Source organism: Vipera ursinii (genome assembly GCF_947247035.1).
Source record: "Vipera ursinii genome assembly, chromosome: W".
In the NCBI taxonomy this organism is placed as follows: Eukaryota; Metazoa; Chordata; class Lepidosauria; order Squamata; family Viperidae; genus Vipera; species Vipera ursinii.
The window spans coordinates 39,169,783-39,183,125 of NC_139522.1; the positions used below are offsets into that span (position 1 = coordinate 39,169,783).

Here is a 13,343-nt window from a genome sequence, read left to right on the forward strand (position 1 = left end):
ATCATACAATCTTTAACAAGTTCTGTTTCTGAGTCAATTTCTATCAATGCAAGATATATCCGTTTGATATGTGCTGGACCCTGATTTCTAATTTGCTTTACCAAATTTTCATCAATCATTGAGAAACCAATTTTCTGGTCTTCTTTCCACCTGACCCGTAATTGACCATATTGAAACCAAGTTTGAACAATCTTCTCATCTCGTAAAAAATTATACGGCTTCAAACACCATACGTTCCTCTCCAAACTTAAGATCTCCTTGTATGTAGTCACATCATGTTTGAAGCCAACATTTATGTTTTCTATTGCATGTTTCGGAATTGCCCATAAAGGTATCTTGTAGTTTAGCTTATGTCTATACTTTTTCCAAACTCTCAGCAATGCCTGTCTTAAAATATGCACTTTAAACACATTATCTACCTTCTTATCATACAATAAATATGCATGCCAGCCAAATAACAAGTCGTGGCCCTCCAGATTTAATAATCTCCCTTGTGTTAAATTAATCCAATCACTTATCGCTGACAATGCAGCAGCTTCATAATATAATTTAAAGTTGGGCATTTTAAGACCACCTCTTTCACGCGTATACTGCATAATCTTATTTTTAACTCGTGGCCTTTTCCCTGCCCATACAAATTTATTGATACCCTTTTGCCATTCCTCCAAATTTGAGTCTTTTTTAAGAATAGGTATCATTTGAAATAAAAATAGAAATTTAGGTAAAACATTCATTTTCACTGCTGCAATTCTTCCCAGTAGAGACAACTGCAATTTTTCCCAGCTCTCCAATTCTTTTTGAATTTTTCCCCATAACTTTTCATAATTATTTTTATATAACTTTGCATTTGAGGGTGACAAATACACCCTCAAATATTTAACCCTTTTAACGATCTCAAATCCAGTTAACCCTTATAGAAGGGCTTTTTGCGATACTGTCATATTTTTGGCTAATATTTTAGTTTTTTGTATATTGACCTTAAATCCAGAGACCTTCCCATATTGCATTATTATCTCCATCAGGTCCACAACAGAATTTTTTGGCTGGGTCACCGTAACAACCAGATCGTCTGCAAACGCCCTCAGTCTATAATCCTGATCTCTAATTTGAATTCCCTTAATTTTTTCCGAATTTCGTATTTTAATCAATAATATCTCCAATGTTAAGATAAATAATAAAGGTGACAATGGACACCCTTGTCTTGTGCCCTTTCCAATATTACATACTTCAGTCAAACTATTATTTACTATTATTCGGGCTGTTTGTTTCTGATATAATGCCCTAATTGGTTGTAAGAATTTATCCCCAAAATTCATTTTATCTAAAACTTTCATCAAAAATTGCCAATCCAATTGATCAAAGGCTTTTTCGGCGTCTAAAAAGATCAGCGCCGCAGGGATCTGGTTGTTCCTTTCCAAAAATTCCAACACGTCTACTATATGCCTCACATTATTTTTCATTTGTCTACCACTGATAAACCCAGTTTGGTCCCCATGAATTATCTGTTGCAGAACCCTCATCAATCTGTTAGCTAAAACCTTAGCAAATATCTTGTAGTCCGTATTCAAAAGTGATATTGGTCTATAATTACTTACTTGGGTGACATCCTGATCTTCCTTCGGAATCAAAGAAATAAAGGCAGTTCTCCAAGACGGAGGCACCCTTCCTCCCCTTTGAATTGTCTGAAACAATTCCCTTAGTGGCTTTATCATCTCCAATTGTAGGTTTTTATAGTACACCGCAGTCAGTCCATCCGTGCCTGGCGCTTTATCCATCTTCAATTGTTTAATTGCTAAAAGGATTTCTTCTTCTGTTATCAGTTGATTAATCTCTTCATTTTGTTCTTGTGTAAGAACCGGGATGTTAGCATTCCTCAAATATACATCAATATCTGCTTCATTAATCTTATCTTTAGCATATAATTTAGAATAAAAGTCCAGAAAGACTTCCTTGATAAGATCCTGTTGATACACAACTTTACCCTTATGTTCTATTTTATCTATGTTAGAAGCCCTTTGCTTCTTCCTTAACCTGTAAGCTAACCATCTGCCTGGTTTATTGGCATTGCAAAAAGTATTGTGCCTAGCAAACCGTAAATTAGTTGCCACCTGATCAGCCATCAACTTATCAAATTGTCCTCTTAACAGATTAATAACCTCTTTGATCTTCACATCCGATGGATTCCGAATTAGGGCCTTTTCTTTTTCTCTAATTTCATTCTCCAATTCCTTCCTCCTAAATTCCAAGTTACGTCTGTATTTGTTATTCATATATATTAACACCCCTCTCATATAAGCTTTACTAGCATCCCAGACCATATCCATAGAAGTGCCCTTATTCATGTTAGTTTCAAAAAAGTCCTTCATCTGTTTTTTTACATTCTTCCACATTTCTCTGATTTCTAAACAAGTTCTCATTTAAGCGCCAAGAGCGCCTATCTCTATTATTCTTGTCAATCTCTAACCAAACTGGACTATGGTCAGACATAGTTCTTGGACAAATCTTTATCTTTTTAATCCTGGAAAAAAATCATTAGTCAGTAATATAAAATCAATCCTGGAAAAAGATTGATGTCTATCAGAAAAAAAGGTATAATCCTTTTCTTGTAGATGTATTTCTCTCCAAATGTCTCGCAACTCCAAATCATCCTTCATTTCAAAGAAAGATTTAGGCAATCTAGCGTGGCTTGGAATATGCCTAAGAGAGCCACCCTTGTCCAGTTGTATGTCCAAGACTCTGTTCCAATCTCCCATAAAAATAAAAGATTTATAATCCAACTGAGTAATCTTACTGTGTAATAAACTATAAAAGTCAGCTTGTTGTTGATTAGGAGCGTACAGTCCAACCAAAAGCGTTTTTTTGGCTTCTAACAGCAAATCTATTATAACAAATCTTCCTTGTTTATCTGCTTCTATTAGCTCCGCTGTCACAGTATTCTTGACATAAATAACCACTCCATTTTTCTTATTCATTGCTGAAGCACTAAATTGTGTACCCAATCTAGAGTTCAATAGGTACTTTTGGTCCATAACCCTAATATGTGTTTCTTGCAAGCAAATAACATCAGTCTTAAATTGTTTTAAGTATTGAAAAACTTTCTTTCTCTTCTGTGGTGAGTTTAAGCCATTGACATTCCAAGTTAGAAACTTAGTCGCCATCCTTAGCGGCCTGAAGCTTCTGGAACACGTCTGTCAAGAGTCCCTTAACTTCCTTAGGCCGCGCCCCTCCCACAGCTTCGCTATAGGTACGCTTTGGAGGTTCCATAACTTTCTGCTGGTGTTGCTCTTGCTCTTGTCTCGCTCGTCTCAAGGCAGCACGCGTCATCCTCTGCTCTCTGGCATCTTCCGATGAAGCTGTAATTTGATCCCCTCCAGTAGCTTTCTCATCTGTCTGTGTTCCTTCAGCATCTTGAGGCTTTCCCTCGCCATTTTTCTTTGCAGATTCCAAAGGTGGTAAAGAGGTTGCTTTTAAAACATTGCTATAAAAATCACGTGCCTGGATCACTGTGACCAAATGGTGTCTTATGCCTTCATGCATCACCACCATGCCCACTGGTATCTCCCATCTAAACTTGATGTCGCGTTTCTTAAGTTCCTGTGCCAGAAAAGCAAAATCTTTCCTTCTCCTTAAAATTCTTGGAGGAATCTCTTTTAAAACCAAAACTTCTTGCTCAGCAACCACAAGCTTAGTATCATAAGAAACTTGGATAACTTCATTCCTGATTGCTCTCTTTGTGAAATAAACCACCACATCTCTAGGTAGCTTCCTCTGTCTTGCAATCCATGAATTTACACGAAAGATTTTGTCTATATTTCCCTCAATTTCAGCTGCTGGCTGTCCCAGTACCACTTCCAAAGCCTCAGAGACTATCTGCTTTAAATCTTCTTTAGGATTCTCTTTTAAACCTCTGATTCTGATAGCAAACTCCATCTGGTGGTACTGGACCAGAGTCAAATCACCGTCCATTTTATCCATCACATTTTCATTCTCTAACACTTTTGCTTCTAATCTGGAATTCTTCTGGCTAAGATCTTCCATTTTTTCGTCCAAGCATTGAATACATGAAGCCACACCTTGAAGTGCAGGCAAGATGTCTGCCGTCATTGCTGTAAACGTCTCTTCCAGCTTTTCCATCTTTTCATCTATAATATCTGCTATTTGTTGTGAGTGCTTTTCCAAAGCATCCTGTAAATCTTTAACCATCAGTGCCGGAGCAGGTGCAGGAGGCAATAAGGCTTGCAGCGAGGACTGTTGCACCGGGGAAGCCCCCGCACTCCGGAGAACTTTAGAAGTTTTAGCCGCCATCTTCCCCCACTTTCACTTGCTACGCACTTTCACTTTTAAAGTCCATAAAATCCACTGAACTAGAGAACAAAAATCCACTTCACCTTGACCTCCTGTATCGCTGTGCCTGCCTCTTCACACTCCAAAGCCGGTGGTCTCTTTTCTTTGCGAGGTTTGACTTCTGGGTTCGGTACATACCTTTCTGTCCAGGAAGCCCGAATACTCCCAAGTGGAAGACAAGCTTCTGCCCAGGACAGTGATCCCCGTTGAGTCTTTTGCTGCGGTGCGGGAGCCGGTTGATATACGGGCTCGGATCCGGGAGGCACAGCAGCAGGAAGTGTGGGTGGCTCAGCGGAAGGAGGAGGTGGGGCCAGATTCTCCTTGGACGGTCACGGATGGACTCTTGTATTATCGTGACCGGCTCTACGTTCCGGGAGGGCCACTCAGGGGACTCATAGTCAGCCAGTGTCACGATAACCCGGCGGCGGGGCATTTTGGCCTGTTCAAGACCCTGAACCTGGTCTCCCGTACCTTCTGGTGGCCCCAAGTCCGACACGACGTCCAGTCCTATGTCACTTCCTGCATCCCATGCAGGCAGGCCAAGTCAGCGACAGGGGCCCCGCCTGGATTACTGCAGCCTTTGCCGACACCCAAAAGACCCTGGGGGGCTGTGTCCATGGACTTTCTGACGGATTTACCCCCATCCTCTGGTTTTACGACAGTGTATGTGGTGGTGGACATGCTGACCAAGATGGTGCACTTCATCCCCTGTCGCAGCTTACCGTCAGCCCGCGCCAGTAGTCGTATGTTCATTCAGCAGGTGTTTCGGCTGCACAGCCTCCCTGATAGAGTCGTCTCTGATAGGGGGCCCCAGTTTACAGCCCGCTTCTGGCAGGAGTTGATGCATGCGTTGGATATCAAGATTTGCCTCTCGTCCGCGCATCATCCTCAAACTGATGGGGGAACCGAGAAGGTCATTGGTATCCTGGAACAATATCTGCGCTGCTACGTCAATCTGCAGCAAAACAATTGGGTGGACTATCTGGCCATAGCTGAGTTTGCATTCAACAATTCGCAGCACACCTCCACACAGATGACACCGTTCTTGGCCAATGTGGGATATCACCCCCGGTTTTTCCCCCTTTCTCCCATGGACTCACTGGAGCCGGCAGCGAACAACTTCATGGCAGAGTTACAGGCGATCCATCGATTGGTGCGACGTCAGTTAGAGAAGGCCAAGGCCGATTACAAAAGGTTTGCTGATCGGTCAAGACGGGATACGCCTCCACTATCGGTGGGAGATTGGGTCTGGTTGTCCACCAGGAACCTACCATCAACATGGCCGGTGAGAAAGTTAGATCACCGATATTTAGGACCGTTCCCAGTCGAGGCTGTCATCAATCCGGTCGCCTATCGCTTAACTCTGCCACGTTCCCTGCGCATGCACCCAGTCTTTCATCGGTCTCTGTTGGTCCCCGAGCAACCGGCCTGTCCACTCCGCCGAGCGGAACCTCCCCCATCAGGACCTCGTGATGGAGGCAGCACCCCCGAGTACGAGGTCGCGAGCATCAGGGACTCCCGTTGGCTGAAAGGTCGTTTCCAGTACCTGATTGAATGGAAAGGTTACGGACCAGAGGACTTCACCTGGGAAGATGCGACCGCCTTTCATGCCCCTGCGTTGGTGACCGCTTTTCATTAACAATTTCCATCCCGACCGCATCCGGATCGGCAGACCCGGGGGAAGGGCCCTGCGGTGCGGGATAGTGTTGTGATTCAGGGTCAGCCTGTGGGTTCGGCAGTTGGGTTGGATGACTCAGAGGAGGAGGAGGGGGGTGTTGAAGAGCTTGCTGATGATGGCATTGAGGCTCTGCAGAGCCCTCAGCCGGGCCCCTCCCACCTGGTCACAACGGAGACCCAGCTGTGTGAGCCTGACAGCGTGGATGAAGATTGACCCACAGCTGGCCCTGTTCAAGGATGCCCGACGCAGGAGGCAGTCAATCAGGAGTAAACAGAGAAAGGCAATGGGGCACCTCGGAAGGAGGCAGAGAGAGGCCATGCCCTGAACTGTATTTAAGGGGAATGTGTGGGAGGGCTGGTTTGCTGAAGGCAACCGCTTGGATAGTTCCTGTTTCATAGCTCCTGTTTCATGGCTGGTGTCTTGTCTTGCTCTGTTTTATGTTAATAAATTTGGCAGGCTTTATTCCAGCCTCTTGCCATTTGTAAAGGGATTGTCCCTGGTTTTGCTGCACGGCCGGTAGGCTGGTACAGAACAGCCAGCACAGTCAGATAGGGACTGAATTATTGAATTATTCTTCAATATAATTTTGAGAGTGGTAGGTTCTTCACACATGGTGTATATAGTGACGTCTTGTCACTGCTGTGGATCAGTGCTTCTATACATAGCTTTGAAGGCCTGCTCTCTAATCAGAGCAACACATGCTCCATTCACTTCACTACCCTGTACATGCTCAGTTTCCATGTACTGTATTTTCTAATTTGAAAGCCATCCTTAACATATATTTAATGAACACATGTAATTTCAATACTATCAATATTGAGTTCCTAACCAATCACCTCACACATACAGGGGCCACACCACCATTTTTTGATGTTCACATTGTGCCAGGTGAAGGTGGCTCATAAAGTTGAGAAAGTTTTGAAATCAGGGAATGAAATGCTGGAATGGCAAAGAGAGAAAGGTACACACTCTACCAAAGTTGTCCCGTATATCTGTTTCCATAGAAATATAAACCATGTTGGATTTACCTTTCCACCCCCAGGTTGATGCTTTAAGTTGTCAGTGGAACCAATTTTAGACTTGACATTCCTCAGGTCTGGCATGGGAATGGGAGCTGTCTGCAAGCGGACTTGGCAGAAGAAGGGGATTTTGGTGGTGTACGAACCACTGCAACCTTCTGGGCCTCTCTGTTTGGTGGAGTTGTCAAGGATGGTGTGTGAGAGCAACTGCTGGGGGTTCCTGGAGATCCAGGACTGCTGTAATCACTTCAATCTCCAGACTTGGTTGGTTCACCTACAATTTGAGATTGATTAGGTTTCAGTTGCTCTTTCCAAATTTTATTTCCTACTATTCAATAAGCATGAAACAGTCCATGTAACATCAAGAAGATAATGCAGTATGGTGCTATTAAGCTATTTTATACCCATAAAATTGTCCTTCCCCTTCATGGATTACTGCCTTGTCATGGCGAAGGGGCTTGCGTAATTCAATGAAGCTATGAGCTATGCCGTGCAGGGCCACCCAAGACGGAAAGGCCATAGCAGAGAGTTCTGACAAAACGTGATCCACTGGAGAAGGAAATGGCAAACCACTCCAGTATCTTTGCCATGAAAACCCTTTGGACAGTACCAAAAGGCAAAACAATATGACGCTGGAAGATGAGCCCCTCAGGTCGGAAGGCGTCCAATATGCTACTGGGGAAGAGCAGAGGGCTAGTACTAGTAGCGCCAGAAAGAATGAAGCGACTGGGCCAAAGCCGAAAGGACGCTCAGCTGTGGATATGTCTGGTGGTGAAAGGAAAGTCCGATGCTGTAAAGATTTTTTCTCCATAGGAACCTGGAATGTAAAATCCATGAATCAAGGAAAGCTGGACGTGGTCAAACAAGAGATGACAAGACTAAACATCGACATCTTAGGTATCAGCGAACTAAAATTGACAGAAATGGGTGAATTTAATTCAGATGACCATCAGGTATACTACTGCGGGCAAGAATCCCTCTGAAGAAATGGAGTACCCTTCATAGTCAATAAAAGAGTAGGAAAAGCAATACTGGGATACAATCCTCAAAATGACAGAATGATCTCAGTTCGAATCCAAGGCAAACCATTCAATATCACAGTAGTCCAAGTCTATGCCCCAACCACCGGTGCTGAAGAGGATGAAATTGACCGGTTCTATGAAGCCCTACAGCACCTTATAGAACTAACACCCAAAAATGATGTCCTTATCATCATGGGGGATTGGAATGCTAAAGTAGGAAGCCAAAAGATAACTGGAATAACAGGCAAGTTTGGCCTTGGAGTACAAAATGAAGCAGGGCACAGGCTGATAGAATTTTGTCAAGAGAATACGATGGTCATAGCAAACACTCTTTTCCAACAACCCAAGAGACGGCTTTACACATGGACATCACCAGACGGTCAACGCAGAAATCAGATTGACTATATGCTCTGCAGCCAAAGATGGAGAAGCTCTATACAGTCAGTAAAAACAAGACCAGGAGCTGACTGTGGCTCAGACCATGAGCTTCTTGTTGCAAAGTTTAGGCTTAAATTAAAGAAAGTAGGGAAAAGCGCTAGGCCAGTCAGGTATGAATTAAATCATATCCCTGTTCAATATACAGTAGAGGTGACAAATAGATTTAAGGAATTAGATCTGATAGACAGAATGCCTGAAGAACTATGGACAGAGGTTCGCAACATTGTACAACATGTAGCAACCAAAACCATCCCAAAGAAAAAGAAATGCAAGAAAGCAAAATGGCTGTCTGAGGAAGCTTTGCAAATAGCTGAGGAAAGGAGGGAAGCGAAAGGCAAGGGAGAAAAAGAAAGATATGCCCAATTAAATGCAGAAATCCAAAGAATAGCTAGAAGAGATAAGAATGCCTTCTTAAATGAAGAATGCAAAGAAATAGAAGAAAACAATAGAATAGGGAAGACCAGAGATCTTTTCAAGAAAATTGGAGAGATGAAAGGAACGTTTCATGCAAAAATGGGCATGATAAAGGACCAAAATGGCAGGGACCTAACAGAGGCAGAAGAGATTAAGAAGAGGTGGAAAAATTACACAGAAGAACTATACAAGAATGAGCTTAACGTCCCTGATAATCACAATGAGGTGGTCACTGACCTCGAGCCAGACATCCTAGAATGTGAAGTGAAGTGGGCCTTAGAAAAGCTGAGCAACAACAAAGCTAGTGGAGGTGACAGTATTCAAGCTGAGCTATTCAAAATCTTAAAAGACGATGCAGTAAAAGTGCTACACTCAATTTGCCAGCAAATTTGGAAAACTCAACAGTGGCCACAGGATTGGAAAAGATCAGTTTACATTCCAATTCCAAAGAAAGGCAGTGCCAAAGAATGTTCAAACTATCGCACCATTGCACTCATTTCTCATGCTAGTAAAGTTATGCTTAAAATTCTACAAGCTAGACTCCAGCAGTATGTGGATCGAGAACTACCAGAAGTACAGGCAGGATTTCGAAGAGGCAGAGGAACTAGAGATCAAATTGCTAACATACGCTGGATCATGGAGAAAGCTAGAGAGTTCCAGAAAAACATCTACTTCTGCTTCATTGACTATGCTAAAGCCTTTGATTGTGTGGATCATAACAAACTGTGGCAAGTCCTTAAAGAGATGGGCATACCATCACTCGCTGTGATGTCCCGTTGCCTGGAGGCGGTTCGGGTCTGGATGGGGAGGAACAGACTTCAGCTCAACCCTGACAAGACTGGGTGGCTGTACATTCCGGCATCCCGGGACATTCAAAATGTTCCATCTCTTTCTATGGGGGGTGAGTTTCTACCCCCCGTGGATAGGGCTCGCAACTTGGGAGTCCTCCTAGATTCATGGCTTACTCTAGAAGATCACATAGTAGCCGTGACTAGGGGGGCTTTCGCTCAGGTTTGCCTGGTGTGTCAGTTGCGGCCCTCTCTGGACCGGGATGCCCTGTGTACGGTCACTCATGCGCTCGTGACCTCTCGTCTGGACTACTGCAATGCTCTTTACATGGGGCTTCCCTTGAAGACCACTCGGAGGCTGCAACTGGTACAGAATGCGGCCGTGAGAGTTGTCTTGGGAGTTTCCCGGTACTCCCATGTTACACCTTTGCTCCGCGAGCTGCATTGGCTACCAGTTGTCTTCCGGGTGAGGTTCAAGGTCTTGGTGATGGTTTTTAAGTCCTTACATGGCATGGGTCCGGAATACCTCGGGGACCACCTGCTGCCGGCATCGACTCCCCTCCGCCCTGTGCGTTCCCACAGAGAGGGCCTCCTCAGGGTGCCTCCGGTCAGAGAATGCCGGCTGGTGGCCCCCAGGGGGAGGGCCTTCTCTGTGGGCGCCCCGGCTCTATGGAACCAACTGCCGGTTGAGCTCCGGATGGCACCGGATCTTCGCTCCTTCCGGCGTGGGTTAAAGACCCATCTATTCGAACAAGCTGGCCTGGCCTGATGGGGGAATGTTAGGGTTTTAATGTTTTTATATTTTGATTGTTTTAATTGGGCAATAATTTAATCCTTTTTTAACTTTTGTATTTCTATTTATATGCCCTGTTCACCGCCCTGAGTCATTCGGAAGAAGGGCGGTATAAAAATTCAATAAAACTAAACTAAACTAAACATACCAGACCATCTTATTTGTCTCTTGAGAAACCTATATGTGGGCCAAGAAGCAACAGTGAGAACTGGACACAGAACCACTGATTGGTTCCAAATTGGGAAAGGAGTCCGGCAAGGCTGTATACTGTCGCCTTGCCTATTTAACTTATATGCAGAGCACATCATGAGAAAGGCAGGGTTAGATGAATCAAAAGTTGTAATTAAGATTGCCGGAAGAAACATCAACAACCTAAGATATGCAGATGATACCACTCTAATGGCAGAAAGTGAAGAGGAACTAAAGTGCCTCTTGTTGCGAGTGAAGAAGGAGAGTGCAAAACTTGGGTTGAAACTAAACATTAAGAAAACCAAGATCATGGCATCCGGCCCTCTCAATTCCTGGCAAATAGATGTGGAAGAAATGGAGGTAGTGACAGATTTTATTTTCCTGAGCTCCAAGATCACTGCAGATGGGGACTGTAGCCAAGAAATTAAAAGACGCTTGCTCCTGGGGAGGAAAGCCATGGCAAATCTAGATAGCACACTAAAAAGCAGAGAGATCACCCTGTCAACAAAAGTGCGTATAGTCAAGGCTATGGTCTTCCCAGTTGCAATGTATGGCAGTGAAATCTGGACCATAAAAAAAGCTGAGCGCCAAAGAATTGAGGCCTTTGAACTATGGTGCTGGAGAAGACTCCTGCGAGTCCCTTGGACTGCAAGGCGATCAACCTAGAGTCCTAGAGGAGATCAACCCTGACTGCTCTTTAGAAGGCCAGATCCTGAAGCTAAAACTCAAATACTTTGGCCACCTAATGAGAAGGAAGGACTCACTGGAGAAGAGCCTAATGCTGGGAAAGATTGAGGGCAATAGAAGAAGGGGACAACAGAGAATGAGGTGGCTGGATGGAGTCACTGAAGCAGTAGGCGTGAGCTTAAATGGACTCCAGAAGATGGTAGAGGACAGGAAGGCCTGGAGGAACGTTGTCCATAGGGTCGCGATGGGTCGGACATGACTTCGCAACTACCAACAACAACAAAAATTGTCCTTGAAGAATCTGTTCATCATCCAATATAAGCACAGTGTTCTTTTGAGTGGTGATTTCATTATGCCACTGTGTCATTGCAAAGGTACAACTCTGTTATAGTTGCACTGTAATTAAAAAAAATTGTCATGCACTTTCAGTACACCTGGACTATGTGGAATTAAACATTCAAATATTGTGAAAGTAATGATGACACAAATTACAGATAGTGTCTTTTTCAATGCTTGCAAAGTCCAAATGACAAAATAAAATTTAGATGTCCCCATCGTCTGGAATAAATTTCTCCCAAGATCTGATTGGCTCTAATTTAGTCATCTTCCAGAAGAGTGTTAAAATTGCCTAGAGATGATCAACTGTGAATGTAGAGAAGCAGTGGAAAATAAATGAATAAATTTAATTTTTAGTTGCATCCAATTATTTATCTACTTGGAAGTTTTAAGTGGAACCAGATTATACTGGACAACAAATTTTTTTAACAGTTTTGCTTCCTGAAAAACCTTTGGTGATTATGATAGACACCTTCAAGCCACACACAAATATAATTTCAGAATGACTGTATGATGTAGGTATTTTGAGAAATATGAAATTAACTTTTAATAACTATAATGTATTTAATTGTATAATGTTTACAATACACTACATGAGTTTAATGGGGCTAAAAGTGGTTTGCTGCCTATTTTCATTTGTACTCACTGTCCGATCCATTTCATTGCAGTGTCCAACAATAGTTAGCCAGCATTGACGGATTCCAGTTACCCCGATACTGTTTTTCCATTGTGGTAAAGTCCTTGTGAAACCTTTCACCATGTTCCTCACTGACTGCACTTAGAATTGGGGGAAAGAAGTCCAAGTGTGAATGTAGAAAATGATTCTTCAGTGACATGTTGCACTTCATAGTCTTGTATGCTGTAAGACATTTGTCAACCAGCTGAATGTAGTTTGGTGCTCTGTAGTTGCCAAGAAAATTCTCAATGACATCCTTGAATGCTTTCCAGGCAATTTTCACTGGCCCCACTAACAGATCTTTTAACGGCTTGTGAGTGATGACGTATCTAAACTGTGGACCAAAAGAATGCCTTTGTTAATCTTGTCATCAGTTATTCTTGGAAACATCTGTCTCAAATAACAAAATCCTTCACCTTGTTTATCGCTTTCACAAAATTTTTCATCAGTCCACGTTTTATGCAAAGCGGAGGCAAAAACAACTTGGTTGGGTCAGCAAGTGCTTCATGTGCCACATTTTTCTATCCTGGAACCAAATTCTTTTGGAGTGGCCATTCCTTTTTAATATAATGTGACTCTCTTGCACTGCAGTCCCATGCGCATATGTTACAGCAGTACTTGGTATATCCAACCTGCATTCCAAGCAGCAGAGCCACTACTTTTAGATCTCCACAGATATTCCAGTTGTACTTGGTGTACTGGATGTGCTTTAACAACAGTTCCATGTTTTTGTATGTTTCTTTCATGTGTGCAGCATATCCAACAGGTACTGAAGGGTGTACATTGTCATTACGTAAAAAGACAGCCTTGAGGTTTAACACTGATGGATCAAAGAAACACTATTCTAGTGGGTCATGCTTGTAATGTATTGGGCCTGTTTTACTTGAACTGTACCACGTGTTTTTGAATGCTGTTGAAATTGCTTAATCAGGGAGTCTGTGTAACGGTTGCTGGCTCCT

General features: G+C 43.2%; 1 pseudogene across 1 annotated transcript in view; it reads right to left on the reverse strand.

The window, feature by feature from the left end:
- LOC310648224 (microtubule-associated protein tau-like) overlaps nt 1-13,109 on the reverse strand; it is a 257,135-nt pseudogene extending 244,026 nt beyond the window's left edge. Inside the window, exons 1-2 of the transcript in view lie at nt 12,995-13,109; nt 7,051-7,315 (exon numbers count right to left, since the gene is read on the reverse strand). The product of the transcript in view is annotated as a microtubule-associated protein tau-like (transcript). The remainder of the gene's footprint in view (nt 1-7,050; nt 7,316-12,994) is intronic.
- Nucleotides 13,110-13,343: the final 234 nt, after the last annotated feature.